This window comes from Dasypus novemcinctus, unplaced genomic scaffold (assembly GCF_030445035.2).
Source record: "Dasypus novemcinctus isolate mDasNov1 unplaced genomic scaffold, mDasNov1.1.hap2 scaffold_305, whole genome shotgun sequence".
NCBI lineage: Eukaryota > Metazoa > Chordata > Mammalia > Cingulata > Dasypodidae > Dasypus > Dasypus novemcinctus.
In genome coordinates this window covers 98,692-108,898 of record NW_026688269.1, presented here as the reverse complement: position 1 = coordinate 108,898, position 10,207 = coordinate 98,692, and the positions used below count along the sequence as shown (strand labels likewise).

At 41.7% G+C, this 10,207-nt stretch overlaps 1 pseudogene; it reads right to left on the bottom strand.

Moving 5' to 3' along the window:
- Positions 1-914: 914 nt before the first annotated feature.
- Positions 915-10,207, bottom strand: part of LOC131277692 (protein arginine N-methyltransferase 2-like) — an 85,659-nt pseudogene continuing 76,366 nt past the window's right edge.

Here is a 10,207-nt window from a genome sequence, read left to right as displayed (position 1 = left end):
GCCAGCCAGGCCGGCATCTCTGCTCTATTCATGCTCCCACCCCGCTAGCCTGGGAGCACCCAGGAGGGGCTGGAGAGCAGGCCCGCCTACAGGTGAGGCTGGGTGGAGTACAGGCCTTTCTATCCATGCCATCCCATGTTGCCAGGGCTGCTGTAGCAGACCCCAGAAAGGGGTTGGCTTCACAACAGGCATTTACTGACTCGCTGCTCTGGTGCCTAGAAGTCCAAAGTCAAGTCAAGGTCATCCAGGCTGCGCCTTCTCCCAAGGCCTGTGGCCTCTGAATCGCAGGGCTCCTTGACCCAGGGCACTGTCCTCAGTCTCCCCAACCTCAGGCCTTTTAGACGGCCTCCAGGAATAGGGGAGGAGGTCCCGCCTGCCGGAGTGGGGCCACAGCGCAGGAATGAGGGTTCAGGTTTAGAATATGTCATTGTCGGGGTGCATACTTCCACCCAGCCCAAACAGGAGCTGGAGTGAGGAGCTTGGCTTGCCCTCTCAGCTCCCTCCTTTTGGGCTGCTGCACTGTCTCCTTTTGTGTAAATAATAGAAACACCCCCGTGGACGGCTGTTAGGAGGCATGGCGGGTGCTGTGTGGGTGAGCTGGGGAACCTGGAAGAGCTGGCCCCCATAGCATGCCGCCCTGCTGGCTGCAGGAGCTGTCATTGGCTGGGCTCTGGGTCCTCCTCCCAGACCCCCCATGCCCAGGGGTCCCTAGCCCTAGCCCTAACCCTAACCCTACCCTAACCCTAACCCTAACCCTAACCCTAACAAGTAAACAAAACTGGAATAACTTTAAGAGTCTATGTATCTGAGCCAAAACAGGTTCTAAAGAGAGTTCTCCAGGCAAAAAGTAATTATCTCAGACAGAACCACAGAAATGCAGGAAGGTCAAGAGAATAACAGAAAAGGCAAATGAATATATGTGCAAATATTTATAAATTATATTAATTGTATAAAACAATAATAATGTACACTATGGGGTTTAAATATACATATACTTAAAATTTAAGAAAACAGTAATATAAAAAAGTGGGAGGGTAATAAATAGATGTAGTATATTCTAAGGCATTTACAGGGAAATACTATATTTGAATATAGCAAGTTGAGGATGCATGTTGTTGCTTAACCAGGATTCTTCAACTAAACCACAGAGCACAAAATTAATTTGAATGACTATTTTTTCAATTCTCCCATGAATGATACATAACTAAGTCTAGAATCATAGGAGAAAAGTTCATCCATTCCACAAAATAGAAATCTGAAGGCATCAGGGCTTAATTCTCTCCTAAAATTCTGGTAATTCTGGTAAATAAAGATTACCACAGGTAAATGATAAAAGAATAATACAATTATATGTAAGTGACACATTGATGGAGGGGAAAATGGAATGATAAATATAGAACTTAAGCCATCAATCATTAAACATGGAAAGAGTTACTTCAATGGGTCAATCCACCACAGTGATGGACCAATTTTAAATAACTCTAAATAATATAAAGATACTATATCTATAATATTCTTAAACAACTTAAAAAGAGAAATATAATCATATTGGGAGACTTTAAAACCTCCTTGTCAGTAGCTGATAGAATAAGCAATTAAAATATCAGTAAAACCCTGGTTTATTGGACTTACCCCATTCAGCTAACATGGAGTTGAAGAATGTCAACCACCACACCATAGAGTCTAGAGTGCCTACAACTGAAAGCAGGAGGATTGCATCCAGTATCCATGTGGAATCTAAGCCCCCTCTTGACATAGATATGGAATGGACACAACCAATCCAAGGTACACAGGAAGGAGGAATACAGTAAGGGTTAGAGTGGACTTACTGATATTCTACTCATGAACTATTGTGGTTAGTAATCGAGAAAATGTGGCATTGGTGTGGAAAAAATGGCCATGGTGGCTGTTGGGTGTGGGGAATGGGAGGAGGAAATCAGATGTGGAGGCATTTTTGGGACTTGGTGTTGTCCTGGGTAGTGCTGCAGGGACAATTACCGGATATTGTAGATCCTCCCATGGCCCACTGGATGGAATGTGGGAGAGTATGGGCTATGATGTGGACCATTGACCATGAGGTGCAGCGATGCCCAGAGATGTACTCACCAAATGCAATGGATGTGTCATGATGATGGGGGAGAGTGTTGCTGTGGGGGGAGTGGTGGGGTTTGGGCAGTGGGGGTGAATGGGGACCTCATATTTTTTGAATGTAATATTTTAAAAAAATGAATAATAAAAAAAATCAGTAAAAATCCAACTTCCAGACAACGTGGCTAACAAACTTGTGCCTCCAGTGGAGGCACATGACATATTTAGAGCACTGAATCCAATGACAGAATATATTATTTACAAGTACACAATACAGTTGGCATATTCTGAGTCATAAAACAAGCTTCAACAAATTTCATAGGTTTAAAATCACGTGGAGTTTCTTCTCTGACAACAGAGGAATTAAGCTAGAAATCAATAAAAAAGATAACTAGAGAAGATCACCTTTGTGAAATTAAGCTTACACACTTCCAAATAACTTGTAGGATAATAAAAGAAATCGCAACAGAAATTTAAAAATATTTGAAATCACATAACAATGAAGTTATATAAAAATCAGCTGTTGTACTTAAGGCAGTTTTAGAGGAAAATTATTTAGAGTTTTAATGCATGCATGAGAAAAAAAGGTTAGAAATCTATAGACCAAGCTTCTATCTCTTGGAGGGAAAATGAATCCTGACCCCTACCTCACATCAATGACAAAAATCAAGTCCAGATGAATTGTTGATCTAAGTGTAAAAGATAAAATAATGTGTGGCAGTTTGATGGTTATGAATTCTAAAAATAGATATTGGATTAGGTTTGTACTGGTCTGTCCCTCTGGGCATATTAGATTATATTGGATTCAGACGTTTCACCTTTACTTGATTAAATAATGATTAAGGCTCTTGATTGGGCCGTGTCAGTAGGATGTTGCATCCTTGCACCCTTGGTGGGTGAAGACTCACAGAGAAACCACACCACAGAGAAGGGAGGTTGGAGTTTTAATCTTGGAGCCCAGGAAGTAAACACAAAGAAGAAGAACACAGAGGAATAGATAAACACACAGCAGAAGCCCCAGGGCGAGAGACAGTGTCATTTGCCTGATAGTCTACAGCTGGCCTTGTGGAGCAAGCAAAGCAGCTGAGCCTGGAGAGAAATGAGCCCCAGAAAGAGAGGAACCCAGGAAGCCTGAACCCTTGGCAGATGTTGGCAGCCGTCTTGTTCCAATACATGGCAACAGACTTTGGTAACGGAAGTAACTTATGCTTTATGGCCTGGAAACTGTAAGTTTCTACCCCAAATACCCTTTATAAGAGCCAACAGATTTCTGATATTTTGCATCAGCAACCCTTTGGCTGACAAATTCAATAAGCTTTAAAAGAAAATATAGAATATCTTTATGATCTTGGAATCATAAACAGGACACAAAAAGTACTAACCGTAAAAGAAAAATTGTCAAATTGGACTGCATAAAAATTATGAATTTTGGTGTATCAAGAGACTATTAAGAGGACAACCAGCAAGATGGCAGTGGAGAAAGGAGCTCCTAGAGCCAGGTCCTGCTACAGGGCAGTTAGTAAACACCCAGAGCTCTCTGGAGCTAGCTGAAGCACCTGCTTGGGGGCTCCAGGAGACCAGAAGCGCATCCTGCCACATCCTTGAAAGAGTGGAAGGAGGAGACTGGCCATCTGTGGAGAAAATTCGTAAGTAGAGTACTCCATGCCATGGGGGTCGGTGCCCATCCTCCACTGGAGGCACAAGCCGCCTCAGGAGCTATTCTGTGGCTGGAATTCAAAGTTCCACTTCCCAAATATGGGGAAGAGATGGTTGGGCACCAACTTCATCTACTGATGAGAAAATTTCAGTGGGCTAAAGTATGATCCTAAGAAAAGTTAAAGTTTGAACCTGTTCAAGTCAGAAAGAGGCTGGCAGCTGTCATCTTAACTCTGCACCTGGCAGGAAGGGAAGCAGGGCAGACTGAAAATCACAGTGCAGGTGGGGACTGGCTTCTTTCCATCCAGGTTAGATTGCAGCTCTAGCCTAGGCCCCAGACCCACCTCCAGCAGGGAGGAAGCTGGGGAACCTGCCCAGCCTCTCCAGGAAATTACTGGCCAAGTCACAGAAGCCAGTGATCATTCTACTTTGGCAGTGCAAGGCACCCCAGGAGCTGTTCTGTGGCTGGAATTGGAAGCTCCATTTCCAAAAAAACAGGGGAGGAAGAGATGGCTGGTCACTGACTTCAGCTACTGATTAGTAAATTCGGCTGGCTATAATAAAACCCTAAGAACGGCTAAAATATGAACCTCTCCAGGTCAGAGAGAGGCTGGTGGCCACCATTTTGACTCCACCCCTAGTATAAGGGAAAGCCGGGCTGACTGAAAACCAAAGTGATGGTAGGGACTGGTTTCTTTCACCCAGATCAGACTGCAGCCCTAGCCTAGGCTTCAGCCCCACCTCTGGCAGGCAGGAAGCTGGCAGGCCCTGCACCACCCTATCCAGATAACTGCAGATACATTTGGCTGGCACAGATTAAATCAGAAATCTACTGGGACAACTGCAGTCATCTTGGGCCCATACTGCATAGACTGCTGCCCACACCTGCACCTCCATCCCCGCCCCAGGCAGAGGAGAAAGGAGGATGAAGCTTCAACAGTCTCTCTCAGCAACTATAGTCTAGGCCTGCATGACTTGGATTATTCCACAGAGCTGTGACTCTGCCCCTACCCCTGGCAAAGGAAAAAGTTGGAAAGCTTCATCAGTCTCTGGGGCAATGAGGGCAGCTTGAGCCTCCAGTTTATAGCACTAACTACATCCTTGGCTCTGACTGCACAACCAGCAAGGGAGAAAGGGCAGGAAGCCTTAAACTTAAAAGAAAAATTGCACCCAAAATAAATACTCTATAAGCCAGATGCCAAGATATCAACAAAAAATTACAACCCCCACCAAGAAACAGGAAGCTATGACCCAGTTAAAGGAACAAGATAAGCCTCCAGATAACATAAAGGAGTTGAGACAACTAATCATAGATACTCAAACAAATCTCCTTAAGAAATTCAATGAGATGCCTAAAAAGGATATATATATATATATATTTTTTAAATATTACATTCAAAAAATATGAGGTCCCATTCAACCTCACCACCCCCACCCCCACTCCCCCCACAGCAACACTCTCTCCCATCATCATGACACATCCATTGCACCTGGTAAGTACATCTCTGAGCATCGCTGCACCCCATAGTCAATGGTCCATATCATAGCCCAGTCTCCCACGTTCCATCCAGTGGGCCCTGGGGGGATCTACAATGTCCCGTAGTTTTCCGTGAAGCACCACCCTAAAAAGGATATTAAGACGACACTGGATGAGCACAAAGAACTTGAAAGCATACACAGAAAATTAGCAGATAATATGGGAATGAAAGGTGCAATAAATGAAATTTAAAAAACATTGGAATCATATAATAGCAGATTTGAGAAGGCAGAAGAAAAGATTGGTGAGCTTGAAGAAATGGCCTCTGAAAGTGAACATACAAAAGAACAGATGAAGAAAGGAATGGAAAAAACTGAACAAGGTCTCGGGGAACTAAATGACAGACTAAACATACGTGTCATGGGTGTCCCAGAAGAAGAGAAGGGAAAAGGGGAAAAAGGAATATTTGAAGAAATAATGGTAGAAAATTTCCCAACCCTATTGAAGGACATAGATATCCATGCCCAAGAAGCACAATGTACTCCCATCCAAAAAAATAAGCATAGACCAATTCCGAGCACATACTCATCAGAATGTCAAGTGCCAAAAACAAAGAAAGAATACTGAGAACAGCAAGGGAAAAGCAATGCATAACATATAAGGGATACCCAATAAGATTAAGTGCTGATTTCTCACCTGAAACCATGAAGGCAAGAAGACAGTGGTGCGATATATTTAAGATAATACAAGAGAAAAATTTCCAGCCAAGATTCTTATATCTGGCAAGATTATGTTCCAGAAATGAAGGTGAGTTTAGAATATTCACAGGTAAACAGAAACTGAGAGAATTTCTAAGCAGCAAGAGCAGGTTTTCAGGAAATTTTAAAGAGTGTGCTAGAGCCTGAAAAGACAGGACAGAGAGGCCTGGAAGAGAGTCTAGAAATGAAGATTATATCAATGAAAGTAACTAAAAGTGTCAAAAGAGTGGTGAAAATAAAATGACAGATAAAACACAAATAGTCAGGAATAAACTTAACCAATGAAGTAAAGCACTTGTATTCTGAAAACTACAACTCAGTGTTAATTCAAAAAAAGGCCTAAATAACTGGAAAAGCATTCCATGCTCACAGATTGGAAGACTAAATATCATTAAGATGTCAGTCCTACTGAAATTGATATACAGATTCAATGCAATCCCAATAAAAATTGCATCAGCATTTTTAGTTGAAACCATGATTATCAAATTTATTTGGAAGGATAAGGGGTCCTGCATAGCCAGAAACATCTTAAAAAGGAAAAGCAAACTCTCCTCTCTAGACTTTAAATCATATTACCTAGCTATAGTGGTAAAAACAGCATGGTACTGGCATAAAGACAGACACATAGACCAATGGAGCCAAATTGATGGTTCAGAAACAGACCCTCACATGTTTGGTCAAGTGATTTTTGACTAGCCTGTTAAACCCACAAGCTCAGGCAGAACAGTTCACTCAACAAGTGGTACTGAAAGAACTGGACACCCATACTCAAAAGGAAAGAGGACCCTTTCTCATGTCTTATCCAAAAATTAACTCAAAATGGATCAAAAACTTAAAAATAAAAGAACCATAAAGCTTCTAGAAGAAATTTCAGGAAAATATCTTCAAGACCTGGTGGTAGATGATGGATTCTTAAAGGAGATAAGAGAACTGAGATGGACTACTGATGTTTAATGTATGTGATTTTAATTAGCGCTACTGTAAAAGTGTGGAAATGTATAGAGTGGATGGTAACACATAGTAACAGCTAGTTTATAAATGGGGATATGGCTGAAAAATGGTAGTCCAGGTATGTAAATGCCAATTGGCAGAATGCTAGAGAATAATCTAGGAACTGAATAGCACAGTAAACTAAGGGGTGGATAAGAATTGTGGTTGATGGTACAGATGCAAGAGTGTCCTTTGTGAACTAGAGCAAATGTACATCATTTATTGCAGGGTGGTGGGGATGTGCAGAAGCATGGGAAAAATACAACTGGAGTGACCTATGGATTGTGGTTAGCAGTAATAATATTCTTGCATCTATGCCAAAGATGTACTGTGTTGATAATGGGGCAGTATGGAAAATGTGTGCCAAATGTACATTATGAACATGGTAACAGTCAGATGATGATATCTGTAACAAATATTTCACCATAGTGTGGTGTGGTGATAGAGGGGTGTTGTTTAAGAATTCTGCACATGTGCATGATTGTTTCATAAGTTTATACTTCTATCATAAAAATATATTTTAAAATAGTAATAGGATGGGTAGGGGTAGAAATACACCAAATGCAAGATAAGGACAATAAGTAGTAGTGCGATTTTGACAGTATTCTTTCATAATTTGTAACAAACGTCTCACAACAATGCAAGGTGTCAGTAGAGGGTTGATATATGGGACCCTTGTATGATGTGATGCATGTTTGCTCTGTTAAGTTCACAACTTTTACTATACACTTGTTTATGTATGTTCATATATAAGTGATATAAAGATAATAAAAATAGGGTGGGTTGGGGGAAAAATACTTTGGTTAGTAATAATATTTTGACAATGCTCTTCAATCAGTTAAAAATGTTTACAATTCAAGATATTGGTGGTAGGGTGAGGTACCATAGTCCTGTATGACATATGTTTGTTTTGTAAGTTCACAACTATTACTATACACTTATTGTTTATGTATGAGTGATATACTTAAATAAATTTTTCAAAAAGACTATTAAGAAAGTTAAAGGCAAGAAGGTGCTCACAAAATGAATAACCGATAAAGGATTCCTAGTCAGAATTCCTAGAAAACCAATTAGAAACAGACGGCCCTAACAGTAAAACAGGCAAAAGAGCAACAAGCACTTCACAGATAGGATAGCTACATGATTTGGGAAAATGTGAGCCAGCATTAGTCATCAAGGAAATGCCTATCAAATCCTCACACCCACCAGAACAAGTAAAATGAAAAACACAAGACAACACCAGGTGTTGACAAGATATGGAGTATCAAGATATGTGGTGGTCTGGAGATGTACCCCAGAAAAAGCACAGTTCTTAAACTTAATCCACTTCTGTGGGCGTGGACCCATTGTAAGTAGGACCTTTTGTTGAGGGCACTTCAGTGAAGGTGTGGGCCACTGCAGGATGGGCCTTAATCCTATTACTTGGTAAGCAGAGAGAAATTCAGAGAAAGAGAAAAAGCCACAGAGGGAGCAGCCAGAAGTGGGATGTTAGTGGAACCCAGAAGAGGAGGGAGGGGCCAGGAGAGGCTACCATGGGCCAGCCAAGAACCAAGGGTCACCCGCAGCCAGTCCCACACAGACTCGGAAGAAAGCATCGCCTTATGGAGCCCTGATCTGAACCTTTTTCGTAACCTCAAAACTGAGCCATTAAATTTCCATTTTTTAAGCCAACCCATTTTAAGTATTTGTTTAAGCAGCCAAGGAAACTAAAACAATAGGAAGGCAAATTTGACTTTGCAAAACTCTGGCAGTATCTACTAAAGCTGAACTCCTAGGTATAAACACAATGCAAAAATGTGTATGTAAGTATACCAAAAAGTATGTACAGACATGTTCATATTTGCACTAATAATACTGGAAACGACCCAAACATCCATGGGCAATGAAATGAGAAACATAAATGCAGCACATTCACTCAGTAGTACACACTATACAACAATAAGAATGTAAATCAGACTACTTGCAAAATCATGGATGCATCTCACAAGCAATGTTGAATTAAAGAAGGCAGACACCAAAGAACACACCGTGTGCCAATCCATTCAGAAAAAGTTCAGAAACCATCGACTGTGATCTGTCGTGATGGAAAGGGCAGTGCCCTTGGGGGCGAGGACTCTGGAAGGCAGCGTCAGGCTTCTGGAGCAGGAGTCTCTTGGTCTTGTTGCTGGTTACATGTGTGTCCACTATAGTCATGACTTCAGCAGTTTTTGGTGTATATTTTGCATTTCAATAAAAAGTTCACTAAAATCAAAACAAAAACAGTGTAGATATATATGTATTAGATAAGAAAAGGTTACAAAGCACTGTATGTGGAATGACCCCATGCTTTTTTTTATAAACAGAAATAGGATATACACTAACATTCGTTTATTTAAGAATATTTATTGGGCACCTGTTATGGGCTGGTAGACAATCTATGCAGAACTACCCCATGTGGATGACCATCGCATGCACTCCCTTCTCCAGCTCTCCTGCCAAGTCAAGCCCACACACCCCAGGACCGCTTTATGCAATCTCATGTTCCATGTTGGGGAGATGAACGACTCTCACAGGAGCAGACAGCAGTGGATGTGTGTGTCCTAGGGACTCAGGGTGGAACTTCTCTGGCTCGGGAACACCACGCCACTGGCGTGCTTATGGTGGGTGCCGTGCACAGTACTGGGGGAACACCTGGAAAGCACAGGCTATTTCTACGAGAAAAGACACTAGCCTGTGGGAATGCTGGGCGGCAAGGAGCCTGAGCCGTGAGCTTGCGGGTAATATCGGGCTGCGGTGGAGGTGCTCAGACTTGGAAGTGCAAACATCAGCTCCAAGGTGAGTCTTCCCTGGCGTGCCATCCCCTCCAAATATGCAGCTGACTCTCAAACACACCACGAAACGTCATCTCCAGATTAGAAAGATTTTTTCTCCAACCTGAAAAAGGCAGAAGTAAACAAATCTAATAATTTCAACTTGACTAACATTCAGTATTTTATAATAAGTTAATATTGGACAAGAGAATGGTATTCTGGTCCAGAATATTTTTTAAAAGACATTTAAACTTTTAACATTAAGCAAAGCACAATACAGGCTTTAAAAATTAAAGGAAAAATATTTGATTCTTTTTTCTTCCTCTCGTCTGAAGAAGAGAATTTCACTGTTCACTAGTCTCTGAGAAATGAAACCAGAGAAGTCTCCTGCAGCATCATAGAAACTGAAAAGGCACCCAGTCACCCCACTGTCACCCTACTGTCACTCC